The sequence below is a fragment of the Rhinoraja longicauda genome, chromosome 15 (genome assembly GCF_053455715.1).
Source record: "Rhinoraja longicauda isolate Sanriku21f chromosome 15, sRhiLon1.1, whole genome shotgun sequence".
Taxonomy (NCBI): Eukaryota; Metazoa; Chordata; class Chondrichthyes; order Rajiformes; family Arhynchobatidae; genus Rhinoraja; species Rhinoraja longicauda.
In genome coordinates this window covers 31,185,721-31,202,575 of record NC_135967.1, presented here as the reverse complement: position 1 = coordinate 31,202,575, position 16,855 = coordinate 31,185,721, and the positions used below count along the sequence as shown (strand labels likewise).

Genomic DNA, 16,855 nt, shown 5'->3' with positions numbered 1-16,855 from the left:
GGGAATGCAGGGGTTACTTGAAGTTAGAGAAATCATAATTCATACCCCTGGGTTGTAAGTTGCCCAAGCGAAATATGAGATGCTGTTCTTCCAATTTGCATTTAGCCACACTGACAATGGAGGAGGCCTAGGACAGAAAGGTCAGTGTGGGAATGGGAAGGGGAATTAAAGTGTTTAGCAACCGGGAGATCAAGTGGGTCCAGGTGGACTGAGTGAAGGTCTTCAGCAAAACGATTGCGCAGTCTACATTTGGTCTCGTTGATATATATGTCCTATGTATAAGACTCTTGTACTCAAGCCTAGGAAGCAATTTGTAATAGTTTCCTGGGAAAATGCATTGTCTGAAGCTGAGCTGCAGAGAGCAAGAAGATGTTGGGTTCAATCTCCAGATTGCAGTCATTTACTGTCTCGCCGGCTTCTCCTGTTCATGCCACAGTCACGCTTGGGTGTCGGGTGGGTGGGAAGGGTAGAACAATTTGACTGGATTCCTATTTCCAATCATAATGTGTGGAATCTTACTGGAATCACAGGTGGTATGCAGGACAAGTTTGCGTTGATCTCTGAACCCTCTCCCATCCCAGCTATACTAGAGCCGATGAGTCCGCCGATTCACACTGAACAAGAAGTAGGCATCACGGTGGCGCAGCAGTAGAGTTGCTGTCTTACAGTGCCAGAGACCTGGGTTCAATCCTGACTAGGGGTGCTTTCTGTACGGAGTTTGTACGTTCACCATGTGACTGTGTGGGTTTTCTCCAGGTGATCCGGTTTCTTCCCACACTCCAAAGACTCACAAGTTTGTCGGTTAATTGGCTTCTATAAAATTGTAAATTATCCCTAGTGTGTGTGGGATAGGGCTAGTGTGTGGGGTAATCGTTGGTCGGCGTGGACTCCGTGTTTCCACGCTGTAAAGTCTAAAGTCCAACAAGTGTGGCCCAATGATCCAAATGCCAGTCTGGCCACGGATCCATGCTGTAATATCAAGCAACTCCACCATGGGAGAGAAGAAAAAATTAGAAATAAAGCAATTGGCAGATTTTTTACATCTAGCTCTGTTAAATCCACTGCCATCATCAGTTGTAAAACATAAGTGCTAATGAGCGCAAACGTACACAGACCAGTCCACATATCAGCAGATATAATTAACGTTAAGTTCACATTAAAGCAGTTGAGAGTAACAAACCTGCACCCCACTCAGCCCACCATAAAAGCTCATTTGAACAGTGAAGCTGTTGGATTTTTTCAAATGTTCTGGACTTCGTGTAAAGACTGTGACAAGGGCAGTAATGGTTCTCGTGATCTTGCGGTCAGAAAGTTTGATTTCAATCTGTAAAGTACACTGTGGCCCGTAACAGGAAAAGAGATAACAGTGCTGCACCATAAACCCCTCTGCAGACAGGAAGTGCTGTAGTACTTAAAGGGAATTTCTGATTAACACGCTCAGCAAAAATAAAGTTTGATTACCCAGTTTGCATCATTCAGATAGGTGATGCATGTTCAAATCTTGATCAATTTATTTCCCTTCTCTGGACAGCCAGTAAAGTATGAAAATACAGCAGAAAAAAAAACACAGTAAGGAAAACTACATAACATAACTTATCAAACATTCTCACTTTGGAAGACTAAATTCACATGTAAAGGATATTCTCTGTAAAAAAAAAAAAACCACTTCATGTGAACAGGACTAATCCTCACCAACTATCTGCAATGTGATAATAATCTTAATCTCAATCTCTCTCTCTCTCTCTCTCTCTCTCTCTCTCTCTCTCTCTCTCTCTCTCTCTCTCTCTCTCTCTCTCTCTCTCTCTCTCTCTCTCTCTCTCTCTCTCTCTCTCTCTCTCTCTCTCTCTCTCTCTCTCTCTCTCTCTCTCTCTCTCTCTCTCTCTCTCTCTCTCTCTCTCTCTCTCTCTCTCTCTCTCTCTCTCTCTCTCTCTCTCTCTCTTCACATTTCCATACTTCAGCAATGCTGATAAAGTTGCAGTAAGCGGCACATGCCATGGTTATTTTGATCTTATCAAGAACTCCCATCAAATCCACCACAAAAAAATTGATGTAGTACATGTGATATTTACTAGAGTAAAGTCTTGGTTATGCAGCAGGGAAACAGGCCATTTTGCCCAACTCGTCCATGCTGATCACAATGCCCCATCTGTGCTAGTCTCACCTGCCCACATTTGGCCCATATCCCTCTAAACCTTTCCTATTCATGTACGTGTCCAAATATCTTTTAAATGTTGTTATAGTACCTGCCTCAACTACCTCTGCTGGCAGCTCATTCCATATTCCCACCATCCTCTGAGTGAAAACGTTGCCCCTCACATTCCTATTAAATCTTTTCCCGCTCACCTTAAATCTATGTCTTCTCGCTCTTGATTTCTCTACTCTGGGTAAAAGCCTTGATGCATTTATCCTGTCTATTTCCCTAAGAGTGAGAAATTTAATGAAGGGAAAGTGGTGATGACCAATCAGTAGCGATTTTGGATCATAGCTCTATACTTCCCAGTGTAATAATAACATTGGAATGCATCTTTTAAAAAAAACAAATGTATTCAAGGGAGGTGGATGCTACTAGGAAGACTAGTACTTGTTGACCAATCCATTTAGGAGCAGCTGTGCCTAAGACTGCTAAAATTGCAGAGAGATGGTGACAGCCCAGTCCATCACAGAGACCAGACTCCCACTACAGACTCTGTCTACACTTTATGCTGCCTCGGAAACGCAGACAACATAAAAGGTTATCTCTACATTAGATCCCTTAAGTTTCCAATTAGTTCATCTGTTGGTTAAAAATCAACCAAGTCCTCTCCCCTCATTAAGATGACCCATATTTTGGGAATAAATGTCAGTGTTACCCATGTGTCTACCAGTATTTACATAATTAAATGCTAGTGATACTGGAATTTCTTTCTACATTAAATCAAGCGAAGTGGCTAATGGATGGTTCACTGCACTCCATCACTAAACGTGGTGGAGAACAACAGTTGAGCCCAACCTTGCTGAGCTTCTTTGGCTACTTACACAGGAGTAAAGAAAATATGTTAGACCCAGCTCATGATCTGAAATCCAATTGATCTGACTCGGAGTCACACAGCGTGGAAACAGGGCAATTGGTCCCAATTGTCCATGCATTTGGCCTACATCGCTCTAAACCTTTCCTCTCCATACACTTGCACAAATAACTTTTATACATTATAATTGTATCTACCTCGATAGGTTCCTCTAACAACTCATTCCACAGAACCATTGCCCTGTGCATGAAAAGTTGCCTCCCAGGTTTTTAAAAAAAAATATTCCCCCTCTGACCTCACATCCCTGCCCTCTAGGTTTAGACTCCCCGACCCAGGGAAAAAGGCGGGTGATTTTAAGGCTGCAGCAGAGAAAGGAGGAAGAATTTGGGGGGGGGGGGGGGGGGATATGTTTACTGTTTTTATATAATGGCCTTGAAATTATCATGTTTTTTTTTTCAATATTAAAACATTTTAGCATCCTCCCAAATTCTGTCCTGGAAATCTTTAAAAAGATGGCAAAAGAATGTGTTACTACCATTTACAAAACAGTGTTAGAGGTTTCTCTCTGGTTTCAGGAGCATGTGGTTGGAGCTTTTTAATTGAATTATTTTGGTTTTTAGTTCTTCGGAAGAGCTTTGAACTCATCTAAAGTAAAGCCAGCCCCTAAAGTAAGACCTTCACAACACCATGAACATTCCTCCACATACTTTAAGTCATGGCTGCTGTTGGTGTACTGGAGGGCAGGAAGCATTGTACCAGATTCACTGACTGGGAACTGGAGAGACAGTTAGACCATTTTACTGAAACGACAACAAGCTCTGTGTGAGGGGACAACAGAGATACACCAGGACACTGTGCAGGCAGGCATTGTTGTAAAGTTACCACTAGGGAGGTTTCTTGCATGAGCAATATTCTCCATACTGAATGGTGCTGCAAGAAATATCATGAACACCCAAGGTAAGATTATAAGATCGGAAGTGATAGGAGTAGAATTAGGCCATCAAGTCTACTCCGCCATTCAATCATGGCTGATCTATCTCTCCCTCCTAACCCCATTCTCCTGCCTTCTCCCCAGAACCTCTGACACCCGCAAGTCATAGTTTGAGACTTCTTCATTACAGCTCTTGGTGTCATTTCCATTCAAATGGGGCTAGCATCTTTCACTCCGATACCAAAACAAACACATCAGTTTCTGCTGGCTTTCTCCCCTCTCCCCCAGTTGTCCTCTGACTATCTCCCTTGCCATGTCTCTGTCTCTCTCCTCTCCACAAATCCATTGAAGCACCAGCCCTCCGGCATTACTTCAGCATCTTGTCCCTCACTCCATTAATTCCCCCATCACCCATAAGCCGTCAATTCAGTCCCATGGCCATTCCACACAAGCGCTCATGGGCACGTCACATTTACAGAACAACCTCTCACAACTGTTGGCAAAATAACCAGTAACCAGCATTAAGCTCTACAAACTGGGTGGGGATCATCCAGTGCTAGGCTTAACAGCTCTGGAGCAGAGAGTGCTTGAACTCTCCTGGATGTGACAAATAGCCCAAGGCACCAGGAGATGTTCAGTTTGATTGCAATGTGCAGAGTGCATTCATTCAAACTTTGTACACACCCATTCATCTAAACAGGTGTCTCTTGCAGTAGGAACTGCATCTAAAAGCAGGAAGCATGGTTTATAATGAGATTGTATAATAGTGTGTCACCCTGGCTGCAGGGCCAGCCAAAAACATTAATTTTCCTCTTGCGCTTTTCTAAAGGAGGAAGGGTGGCACAGTGGCAGAGTTAGTTGAGCCCTGCCTCACAGCCCCAGTGTCTAGATTCAATCCAACCTCCAGTGCTTTAGGTATGGAGTTTGCACATTCTCCACGTCTGAATGGCCTTGAATGGTAGAATGGCCTACTCCTGCACCTATTTTCTGTTTCTATGCTTTTAAATGGCCTTGAATGGTAGAATGGCCTACTCCTGCACCTATTTTCTATGTTTCTATGCTTTTAAACCGAAGATAGACAGAAAAAGCTGGAATAACTCAGCGGGTCAGGCAGCATCTCTGGAGAAAAGGAATAGGTGACCAGAAACGTCACTTATTCCTTTTCTCCAGACATGCTGTGTGACCCACTGAGTCAATCCTGCTTTTTATGTCTACCTGAGAGATAAATAACTTTTTGTGTTTGCTGATCCTAATGGGAGCACTTAGAGGTTGACAAAAGGCTACAGCATGGAAAGAAGCCATTCAATTTCTTGAATCTACACTGACTCAATGTAAGAGCAATCTAGACAATCTTACGTTCCCATCCTCTCCCATAGCCCTCCAAATTCTTTCAGTTTCGTTTTGAATTTACAATTGAATATACTTCTACCACTACTACCCCTTCCAGAACTTTCCAGTACATTCCAGAACCATACCATTTGCTGCATTTAAAAAAAAAATCTCATATGAGCTGCTTTGTGAGAGACTTGGCCACAATTTCATGTGAAATCATCAGATTGCTGAAGGTATCTTGAAGAAATTAGAAAATGAAAATTTGTCTTTATGACCTTATGACCTCAGTAGTTCATTGATATAATTACACAAGATGTAATTAAGTGCCTTCTCACCTCATGAATTAGTCCTGGAACTTTGCTGTGATCTAGTCCTAAAGTGGGAGAGTCGAGGAAGGCCTGAAATATTTGGAAATGGGAAACATTGCTTGCTATCAGACAACTTAGTTGAGATTAAATCTAGATTCATGTGGCATTATGTTTAAAGTGTGAACGCAGGGTGTGCTATGATGAATTAGATTCATATTCTTGCAAGGTGGTTCCATGATGACAATGTGCCTTGTCCTATAAATTTATTTTTCCCTGAGAAAGCTGTTATTGAAATATCTGGTCAAGACTAAGAGATAGCATCAGCCTGACAAGAGAGTTTACATCCAATTGAAGCTAAATAACTTTGTAGAACGAATGTAATGTGGGGTGGCATCCATCACATTTTAAGAAGCCAGGTTCTCATCTCCACTAAGCTCTTCGTAGAATATCAGAAAATGTGAACAGGAATAGGCTATCTTGTTCTTCAAACTTGCACCATCATTAAATATAATCATGCTGATCTGCCCCAGGATAAACTCCATTTCCATGTCAGTTCCTCATGACCCTGAATTCTCCAAACTTTCCAAAAAGTATCTATCTCCTGCTTGACTTTGACAATGAGATCAGCACGAGAAAGTGTGAACTTGTTTCAAGGTTTTATGAATTCATAGATATCAGTAATTACTACACAAGTAACTGTAGTATCCATGTTCTCCAGAGATGCTGCGTGACCCAGAGTTACTCCAGCAATTTGTGTCTTTTTGTCATTAACAGCTATTTTGTGGCAGCAGAGCCTGTGATATTGCTCCTCGACTACCTCATTGGAGACCATTGAACTATCTTTAAACTGACTTCATCTTGCACTAAATGATATACCTTTTATCCTTTTTCTGTACAGTGAACGGCTTGATTGTAATCATGTATAGTCTTTCTGTTGCCTGGATAACACGCAACAAAAAAGCTTTTCACTGTACCTTAGTAGATGTGACAATAGTAAACTAAACTAAACATTCACATGAGCTGGATACTGAAAGAACAGTGCTGGGGCACAAAAATCACACACATAAAAGAAAAGCGCATGAAACAAACAATTGGCGGTGTATCTTCCAGAAACATGCATAAAATCAGTTGATGCCTTGTTAATGGGACTTTCATGTGGCCAATGCCATATTATCAATGTAGCGTGGAAGAATATCTAGGCCTATTTTAGCTCATTTTTGTTTAAAATATTATTTATTGAATTTTTGATGATGTTTTATGTCAGAGTCATTTAAAAACATCCAAAAGCTCTGACAGTTTCAATACAATACAATACAATACATCTTTATTGTCATTGTACAGGGGTACTAAATATATATTGTATTGTATTGTATTGTATTCAACAAGTACAAGTACAAGAGCGATACGGTGGCACAGCGGTAGAGTTGCTGCATCACAGCGCCAGAGACCCGGGTTCGATCCTGACCATGGGTGCTGTCTGTGCGGAGTTTGCACATTCTCCCCATGAGGTCATGGGTTTTCTCTGGTTTGCTCTGGGTGCTCTGGTTTCCTTCCACATTCTGAATATGTCCAGGTTTGTAGGTTAATTGGCCTCTGTAAATTGCCCCTAGTGTGTGGGCGGTGAAAGTGGGATAATTTCGAACTAGTGTACGGGTGATAGATGGTCGGCATGGACTTGGTGGGCCGAAGGGCCTGCTTCCACACCGCATCTCTAAACTATCCTCAGTAGAGGCAGCTGTCAATGACCAGGGATGTTGGCCCAATGCCAGTAAGATCTTGCCTTCAGTGTTTTAGTTGAATAGCCTACTTTGTACCCTATCAGGATAAATAAGAGGCAAAAGCAAGTTAGGTTTTTTTCTCCCTTTCTTTTTCCACTACTTTATTTCTCACATCATTTCCATGGGCTCTGGTTCCAAGATTGCTCAACTCCTGATTACTCAAGATTCCAGCATATGCAGTTGCGTGTGTCTCCATTCTGTGGGCTCTGCTTTGCTGCTGCTGGCTTTTATTTTATGCTTCACTTCTCATTATGTTGCTGCGAGTAAATTCATTTTAGTTCACTTCCACCTTCAGCCAATCCACAACAAATGGCTCATTTTTATTCTCAAAAGATTTTCACAGGAATGGAAAATAGTTGTTGCCACTTTATTATTTTAGTAAAGCTGTATTTATAATTGTAAGTTAAATGCCTCTCTGTTCAACCTCCACACCATATCAGCAAAAGCACGCTGTAATTGGGAAGAAGTTCCACAGCTAATTATAGTCAGAGAATACTGTTGGTTCTGGGGGCTGGGTGATAACTTGCCAGTGAAAGCTTCTGTATCCGGTGCAGATTGTGACTGTAAAACGGGAGTAAGGCAGTGCCTCAGATGCTCCACATCTTCTGACAGTAAAGCAATAACCACATGAAGGATCATGCAGGAAATTCAAGTAGAGCCCACGGTCTTGCTCACAGAGTGCTTAATACAAAATTTCCAGGGAACGATTTTGGTGTTATGCTCCATTCTGTTGAATAGTTGGTCAAACATGCTCCGAGTGGGCGTGGAAAGGATGCAAACAGGAAAAATGGAGCAGCCTTGCCTAGTGCATTGCACCCAGGTAGTCTCTTTGCCAGCTCAGAAACTGGGTTTGGGTTTGTCTTCACAGTTGGACCTTTGAACTGGAACCCTTTGAATTAAAGTCATACAAAGTTTAATGAGCTCTTGGGTCCTTTCCAAAAATTGATTTCAGAACACTCATCAACAGTTTCTTCAAGGGCTTGGCTTAAGGTTAGGGGATTTTTCTGCAAGGAACTGTGAAAGGGCAAATGTTTTACCATCTTACATTTCCAGTTTCAATTACAGAAAAATGATCCCAAACAAGATTTGAGTTAACTGGTAACACCATGAAAAGCAGATTTCACCATCCTAACTTATAAATGAAAGGATGCGTCAGGTAGGCAACCTCTGAGGCCAAAGTATTTCTGGTGAGGACATATAGAAAAGTGGGGAAAGGACAAGGAGTCTCAATCGGGTTTGGGATCTGGTGCCATTTTAGCCCACCTGTAACAGGGGAAAATCACTTGACTGAATACTCAACTATTCTGCTCTCAGTACATCACAGTACATCAACACATTTCCTTCATACTGAAGAGTGAAGTAGGCAATTAAGAGAATATCCAGCTTAATCTGGTTTTGTGAACCTGGAACTTTTAATAATTTTAAATTGTAAAACACCCATTTTGGATTCTGGATGTTAAAATTATACTCAAGGTCCTACTTAAATTGTGAGATGAAGTTCAAAATATCCTTGCTGAGTTGCAGACAAGATAAACCAAACTGCAGAAGAATAATACTTTTATTGATAATGTTAACTGGGTATGTTCATTTCTGGGAGAAGATACAGTTTAAACTACATAGACACTTTTCTAAAAACATTCAATTCATGTTAGTCAAATATTGTACTGCAGCTACAATCCTTTCACATACATTTCATTTGCCATACTGCAGTTCATTGCACCATCCAGGGTGAGGTTTGCAGCAGATACAGCCGTCTTGGATTGGGTGGGCAGACCACAAGCTCCCAGATCAGATGAGAAGAGAGCAATTGGGCTGGACCCCAGTGATTTTAGAAGCCAGACCAGGTGAAATGATCCAGCCCATTGCAATGGAGGCTTAATATAGTTGAATCTGCCAAGTTGTTATGACCTTAATTGTGTTATTCTACCACATAATTCCCCGTGTTCTAAATTTACTATTTAATATCATAATGGAAAACTAATTGAATGATTATGCCAACACATCTTATCATTCTCAATCTGGGTACAAAGATGGAATAGGTAGGGAGGAAGGAGAAATTAAACCACAATGTAGGTTTGTGGGTTAATTGGCCTCAGTAAATTGTCCCTGGTGTATAGGGAATGAATGAGCAAATGGGATAACATAGAATTAGAGTGAACGAGTGATCGATAGGCCGATTTGATGGGCCAATGGGCCAGTTTCCATGTGTATTCCTAAACTAAACTATACTCAAAATTTCAGAAAGATGAGATATTAAACAAGAAATATTTTAGATATATTACGAAACTGATTTGAAAGTTATGTCAGTGCAAGAATAGCTAATCCTCAGGAAGCTTGTAGATTTTTAGATCAGCTGGAATTTGTAAAGAACAGGAAAGCTGGACTATAAGCATATGTGTGTAGAAAGGAACTGCAGATGCTAGTTTATACTGAAGATAGACACAAAGTGCTGAAGTAACTTAGCGGGTCAGATAGCATCTCTGGAGAAAAAGGATGGGTGATGTTTCAGTTCGGGACCCTTCTTTAGTAAGAAGCATATGATCCTTGAAATAATAAAGCCATGCATACAAGTTTCAGCAGTACATTGAGGCAGGAGTGCACCACATAGTAGACAAGAAGGACCAGAAGTGGGAAGAAAGCTCAGTTTAAGGCTGAACTGAACTAATTTACACGGACCGAACCCTAAGCTATCCGTTGGGAAGATTCATGCCCTCATCGCCTGAAGTCCGTGGATTCCGCTGATCATTGACTTTGACACTTTTAAACGTAGAATGTTAAGAGTCAAGAGCAGTTCAGTGTTGAATAAGCAGTTGGAAAGTACAGCAACTGCCTGCAGTCAAAGGAGATACAGATAACTATAATATGTGGTATCAAGATCACTCTGTATTTAATTTTCAAGCATGTAGCCCTTTCCTCCTTTGTTAACAATATATTCAGAGGACAATGACCAACAATAATTAGAATTTCAACTTTTAACTGTTGGTTACCCAGACTGATTAAAATGTCTGAATCGTCACTTTCAACAATACATTGCAGAACTTCTGCTTTTCAAATTGAAGCGTTGCAAATACAACAGATTCAGTCATAAGATGCAACCTACACAAACTACCTACATAATACATACATGACATTCATTAAAAAAATACAAGTACATGTATGACCGCATACATATAGGAACACTGAAAATAGGAGGAAGGGCAGGTGATTTGGGCCTTTGAGCTTAATCCATCATTCATCTAGTCCGTAGCTATTTTCTACCTCAGTGCTATTTTCCTGCACTATCCCTGTATCCACTGATTTCCATAAAATCCAGAAATCTATGAATCTCTGTTAAGAATTAATTCATTGTCTGGGCTGCACCTCTGTGGTGGAGAATTCTAATGCTACTACTTCCTCTGTAAAACATTAAAATAACAATATTGCAAATTGATAATTACAAATATTCAATATCTTAAATTGCTATCCATAAGAGGTGAAATGTTTGGATATGTTTTCTGACATTACAACTTTATTCTAAAGTATATGATCTTCAACATTTCCAGAGACATTGCAAAATCCTGCTTGTACTTTCATAGCAATATTAAAATGGCAGAATATGTGTAACCACATATACAATGTTGGTATGTATAAATTCTACCCTAGTTTTATTAACAGCTTTGTACTTCGTTCCTTTGCAACCTAATTTAAAAAAAATCATATTAACCATCGATTGATATTAACCATTGTCAGCCAAAAGGATGGTATAAAGAATAGTGCAGGGGTTTCTTTTTAAGAGTTAACATTTTAAGAGCGGTCGTTTGAAAGATGTTCAAAATTCCAATTATACCCACAACTGTCGGCATTTTGTCAACTCAGCAATCATTTTATAGATGTTAATGCCTGTTCGTCACTTACTGAAGGCTGAGATAATTTATCTCCGTGATTATTTCCACAGTGTAAAACCACGCAATTTTGACCACCAGGGTTTATTTGGAGGAACAGCAGCGAGTATGGCAGTTCCAGCTCTCAATTCTCTAAATGCCTATTGGTACTCTACATAGAGTAGCTTTTGTAACTGTATCTGCCAAATATTTCAAAATCCTCCATGTTCTTGGTTGAAATGGTACATTATGCAATTACTATGAAAATTAAGGTCAACTTCCATTACTGTTATACCGTTATATGTTATACTGTTATTATGCTGTTAACTCATGGGTATATTAAGGTTATAAATTCTCTATTATAATAGCACATTAAATTTAATTTTGCTCCATTAAAATATTTGGTCTTGCCTGAGACGAAACAACAAAGCTTATACAAATGACATTCATAATAAGTAGTCTCTCATTTTTAAGATGATTTCCTTCCTGTGTCGCTCTTCAAAATTATGAGTGACTTTCAATCCGAATTTAAACTGTGAAACCTGATTAGAGTTTGTCATTTTAAGACAAATACATTTAAGTTAAAAATTTAAAATAAAAAAATTAAAAGTGGAATAAGTGGTAAAAAAACAATACCAGATGTCACATGCAATGCAAGTATTTAAAAAGATTGTTCTTTAGCATTTTATTACTGACAGTAACAGCAATTCTCTCTTTCTCAATGGAGAGATAAAGCAACCTGCTACACTTAATACAGTTACCCAGCTAATGAGTTAACAGTTTGGACATCGTGCACATATTTCCTTCATACAACCAGTTACATATTTAGTGATAACATGATTTACTTCAAGACTTTTATTGATTTAGTAAATTAGTCAATTGTCCTCAACAAATGATAAGCCACAAATGTGAACTCGGAATGGGCGTGGGAAGGAAAGTTTAATCAAAATGATTTTTGGAAGAGAAAAAGGAAATGATTTACTAATGAGCCTTTGATGTAAACAGTGAAGGAAGATACAAGATTGTGACTCACGTCCTAAGACACATATTTAACAAACCGCCATCTCAGAGTAGCAGAAGTTACTTTCAGCACCTGCATATTGGGTATGGTGGGAGTTGGCGCACGCTGTTAATGTAATGTCGGGGTAAGCCTGACAAGGCAGTAACTGTGTCCGAATTTTTTTATAAAATAATATTAACATTGTAGCTTATAAATGATAACCTTAGATTATTAAGGTAAAACTGCATTTACACAACCGCGGGATATGAACCACAAAAATCTGAAATTCACCTTTGAAATTAGCATCAATACACATTGAGTGTGCTTACAACAGGCAGGTGCCGCTTACCTCTGTAGCACTGGTGCTTTCAAGTTAGATTCTAACTGTTGGCTAAACTTTTGCTGAGGGGTTATAGATGGTATGAGGCTGCTCTGCAGTACCGCTGAATCTTCGGCGTTTCTTCAATGCTGATTGACACCCGGTTCCTGGGTTCACACCGAGATTGACTGCTGGACAATTGGCGACTGGGGCTGTGGCAGACACGCTCACCAATGGGAGTGGTGCTGAGGTGGGACAAACAGCATTGGAACCGCCCTCCTTCAAACTAACATCTGTGGTATCAAAACGGAACTGGTCGGTTGGAGTCGAGTGCAAATGTTGGATGTGTTGTGCTTCAGAATACTCTAGAGATCTGCACTGCGCTCATCTGCCTTTATAGGATTATCACGTTTCCTGTCTGTTCTTAATGCTTCGTTCGTTAATGCAGAACCTTATCTTTACAGAGACCCAAGTAAAGGAAATGGTGAAATTATTCATAATATGTTGGCAATTGGAGAAAGAACACAACCTTATTTATAGATCTGCTTTAATTAACAGGACACAAGCCCGCGAGGCTCGATTCACCATGGCTGAACTTGCACCTCAATATCTCAATTGCCTCAAGATCAACTGATCTCACTCAAGAATATTGTGGTAGAGTATTCTGAAGTTTTGCATTGCTCTGAATGAAAACGTTTTGTCGTAACACCTACATGCCCTTACACTGAGAAGCAAAGATCCTAAGTCTCTGAAGCCTGCCCTTTCAATACATCAAGGCTGATGACCTAATTTGTCCACTTTGCATTCCAACTTCATATCTCTTATGTTGGAAGGAACTGCAGATGCTGGCTTACACCAAAGATAGGCACAGAATGTTAGAGTAACTCAGCGGGACAGGCAACAGCTCTGGAGAGAAGGAATGGATGACATTTTGGATCGAGACTGATGAAGGCTCTCAACCTGAAATTTCTCTAATTTCTTCTCTCCAGAGTTGCTGCCTGTCCCGCAGAGTTGCTCCAGCTTTTGTGCTTATCTTCCAAATCTCGATTCCTTTTGTCCAAAAATCTCTCAATATCAGGCATGTATATCTTAACTGATAATAATACAGGAGGTGGCCATTAAACATATAGGGTCCATGCTAGTCCATGGGCGGTGCCCCTCCCTGCCCTCTGTTTATTTCCATCTCCACCTGAAACTTAATATCACTCTAACGCGTATTGATCTCTGTTCCAATAACCTACACTAAGGGATAATTTACGTACCAATAAACTACTGGATTGCCTTTGGGGTGTGAGAGGAAGCCAGAGCTTCTGGAGGAGACCCACGCCATAATGTAGAATCAAGAAATGTTTCTCATCTAAGTCCAATATGATAATATGGTCCCTAGTTTGAGGCAATGCACTGTTTCAGAAACAATCCACCTCAATTCAAAGTAACTCTGCTTTCTCAGTCTTCAAAAACTCCATAGGTACTTCAATTAAATCTTATTTAGATACTGAACTTTCTTTGTTGTTTATTACCGGTTTTACAGAGTACTATGTTTACATATCTGTTGTGCTGCAGCAATTAAAAATTTCATTGTTCTGTTTCGGAACACATGCCAATAAAACATTCTTGACTCTTGACTCATTAAAAAAAATACTGCTTCCAATTCTGAAACACAAACACAAAAAGTGTCGGAAACACTCAGCTGGTCAGGAGCATCTCTGGAAAGAGAAACAGAGTTAATGTTTCAGGCCAAGGACTCATTTTGTTGAAACATTAAATCTGTTTCTTTTTCCATAGATGCTGACTGCATGCTGAGTGTTTTCAACATATTTTGGTTATGTTCCAGATTTCCAGCATTATTTATATTCATTTATTGCTACTTTCTATTCTTCCTGGCCACATGAATAATCTCCCATTCCATCACACTATGCTCCACATGTTATGCTTCACATAAAAGTGCATAGTTTCACATTTCCTTATAGTGTACTTACTCCATTTGCCATCTTCTTGCCCAATCATTAGACCCTTCTGCAACTTCCTTCAGACATGGGGGTGAACCATTTAACCCCTGAGCATTTTCCACCTTTGTTTATATCTGCTGAAGAAATCACAGGTGAGAAATAGGATGCATTGTAGTTAATTTACTGTGAATGCTCAATTACATCATTGATAAAAGGAAATCACAAGATTGACCCATAGCCAGTTGGAAATGGGTGAAAGTGGTTTGCACCCGGAAACAAGTGTTAAAAAGGGAGGCAAGCATTCATAAAGGGATCTTGTGTAATCTGATACATCCCCCATCACTTTGCTACACAACATCTAATAAAGGCACGAACCCTTGAAGCCACACTCTGGTGGCAACCACACACCACTGATGAGATAGAGAGTGCAGGAGAGAGTGAGATCCTCACTCAAAGGATCAGCAAATTGTGGTTCATAAGGTACATGTGAAGAAGAAAACTAAACCAAGGCCCATTGTGCGAAAATGTCTTTGGGATGCTCTAATAAATGATTCTCTAAATACCTCTGACCAGTTACATAAGGTTCCAACCAAAGAAAATAAGTTAACTGGAGGGAGGGAGGTTGCACCAGAATAGAATTGCATTAAATACCAGGATATCTATCTTCCCGCAGAGCAGGATTAAGAATTATTGAGGTGCTTGTTACCACAAACAAGGAACTCGATCCTAACAAGGAACTCCTAACAAGGGCCTCTATCCTTTAACCTGTATCTGCACCCTGTGACGTCCTGATTGTAATCATGTATAGTATTTTCGCTGAATGTATAGCACGCAACAAAAAGCTTTTCACCGTACCATACACATGACAATAAACTAAACCATCAAACTGAAGATAGACACAATAAGCTGGAGTAACTCAGCGGGACAGGCAGCATAACTGGAGAGAAGGAATGGGTGACGTTTCGGGTCGAAACCCATCTTCGGACTGTAAAAGGTTCTGAAGAAGGGTCTCGACCCAAAATGTCACCCATTCCTTCTCTCCAGAGAAGCTGTCTGTCCTGCTAAGTTACTCCAGCTTTTTGTGTCTGTCTTTGGTTTAAACCAGCATCTGCAGTTCCTTTCTAAACTATGAAACTATCAGCTATTAAACATTCAGACCTCTCTGCAACCACTCTCACACCTGCTTCTCTCTATTTCCATACAGTTCACTCCTTTCATTATTAAAACAGACACATTTAGTAGCAACACTGAAAAGTATGCTGTTAGAATGTTTACATATACTAAAACAAACTATATGCATCCATATAGTTTTATGAAATTGCTTCATCTTATCATGTACCCAAAAATAAAATTACAGCTGACTCTCATTTCTGTGAATTAAGAGCCCAGACATCAATATATCTATAATATCTAATAATTAAGAATAAAAAAATATTGCATAAGATATTGGTGAGATTGCATTTGGAGTATTGTATTCAGTTTTGGTCACCCTGCTACAGGAAGGATGTTGTTATACAGGAAAGAGTGCAGAGAAGATTTACAAGGATGTTGTAAATACACAATAAATGCAGAGTATTTTACCCAGAGTAGTGGAATCAAAAACCAGGGTTCATAGGTTTAAGGTGAGAGGGGAAAGCTGAGGGGCAACATTTCCACACAGAAGATGGTTGGTATACAGAACAAGATGCCAGAGGAGATAGTTGAGGAGGGAACTAAAACAATGTTTAAAAGACATTTGGAAAGGGACATGGAAAGCAAGGATTTAGAGGGACATGGGGCAGGTGTTGGTAGTTGAATGGAGCTATTATAGATGGGGCACCTTGGCCTGGTTTTTTTGGCAACATGCCAAAAGGCCTGTTTTTTTTGGCAACATGCCAAAAGGCCTGTTTTTTTTGGCAACATGCCAAAAGGCCTGTTTTTTTTTTGGCAACATGCCAAAAGGCCTGTTTCCAAGCTGTATAACTCCATGATCAAAACTGAATATTTAAAATATTTTCTTAAGAACAGAAACTTCACTGTACCTTAATTGGTACATTTGACAAGAAACAAACATTGAACCTTGAATTTTCACTTTCATTATGTCTCTAAAACAAATCTTATCTATCTACCATCTATGGAATCTTCGTGATTTTTACATGATATATATTTTGTAGTTTGCAAATAGAATTTATCAGACTTCAATATTATACGATCCAATAGAACTTTATTTACCCCAGGAGGGAAATTGATCTTTCAGTGATACCTTTTCACTGTACCTCTGGACACATGACAATAAACTAACTAAACTATCTTGCACTGATTATTGCACCCTTTATCCTTTATTTGTGTAGCGTGGACTGCATGATTGTATTCATGCAGTCTTTTCTTTGACGG

The 16,855-nt window shown here is 39.9% G+C and overlaps 1 protein-coding gene across 1 annotated transcript in view; it reads left to right on the top strand.

Moving 5' to 3' along the window:
* The window catches only part of ccnb3 (cyclin B3), an 87,405-nt gene that overhangs the window by 48,502 nt on the left and 22,048 nt on the right, over positions 1-16,855 (top strand). The window contains exon 2 of the mRNA XM_078412423.1: positions 13,092-13,187. The gene's annotated coding sequence lies outside the window, so the exon portion shown is untranslated. The remainder of the gene's footprint in view (positions 1-13,091; positions 13,188-16,855) is intronic.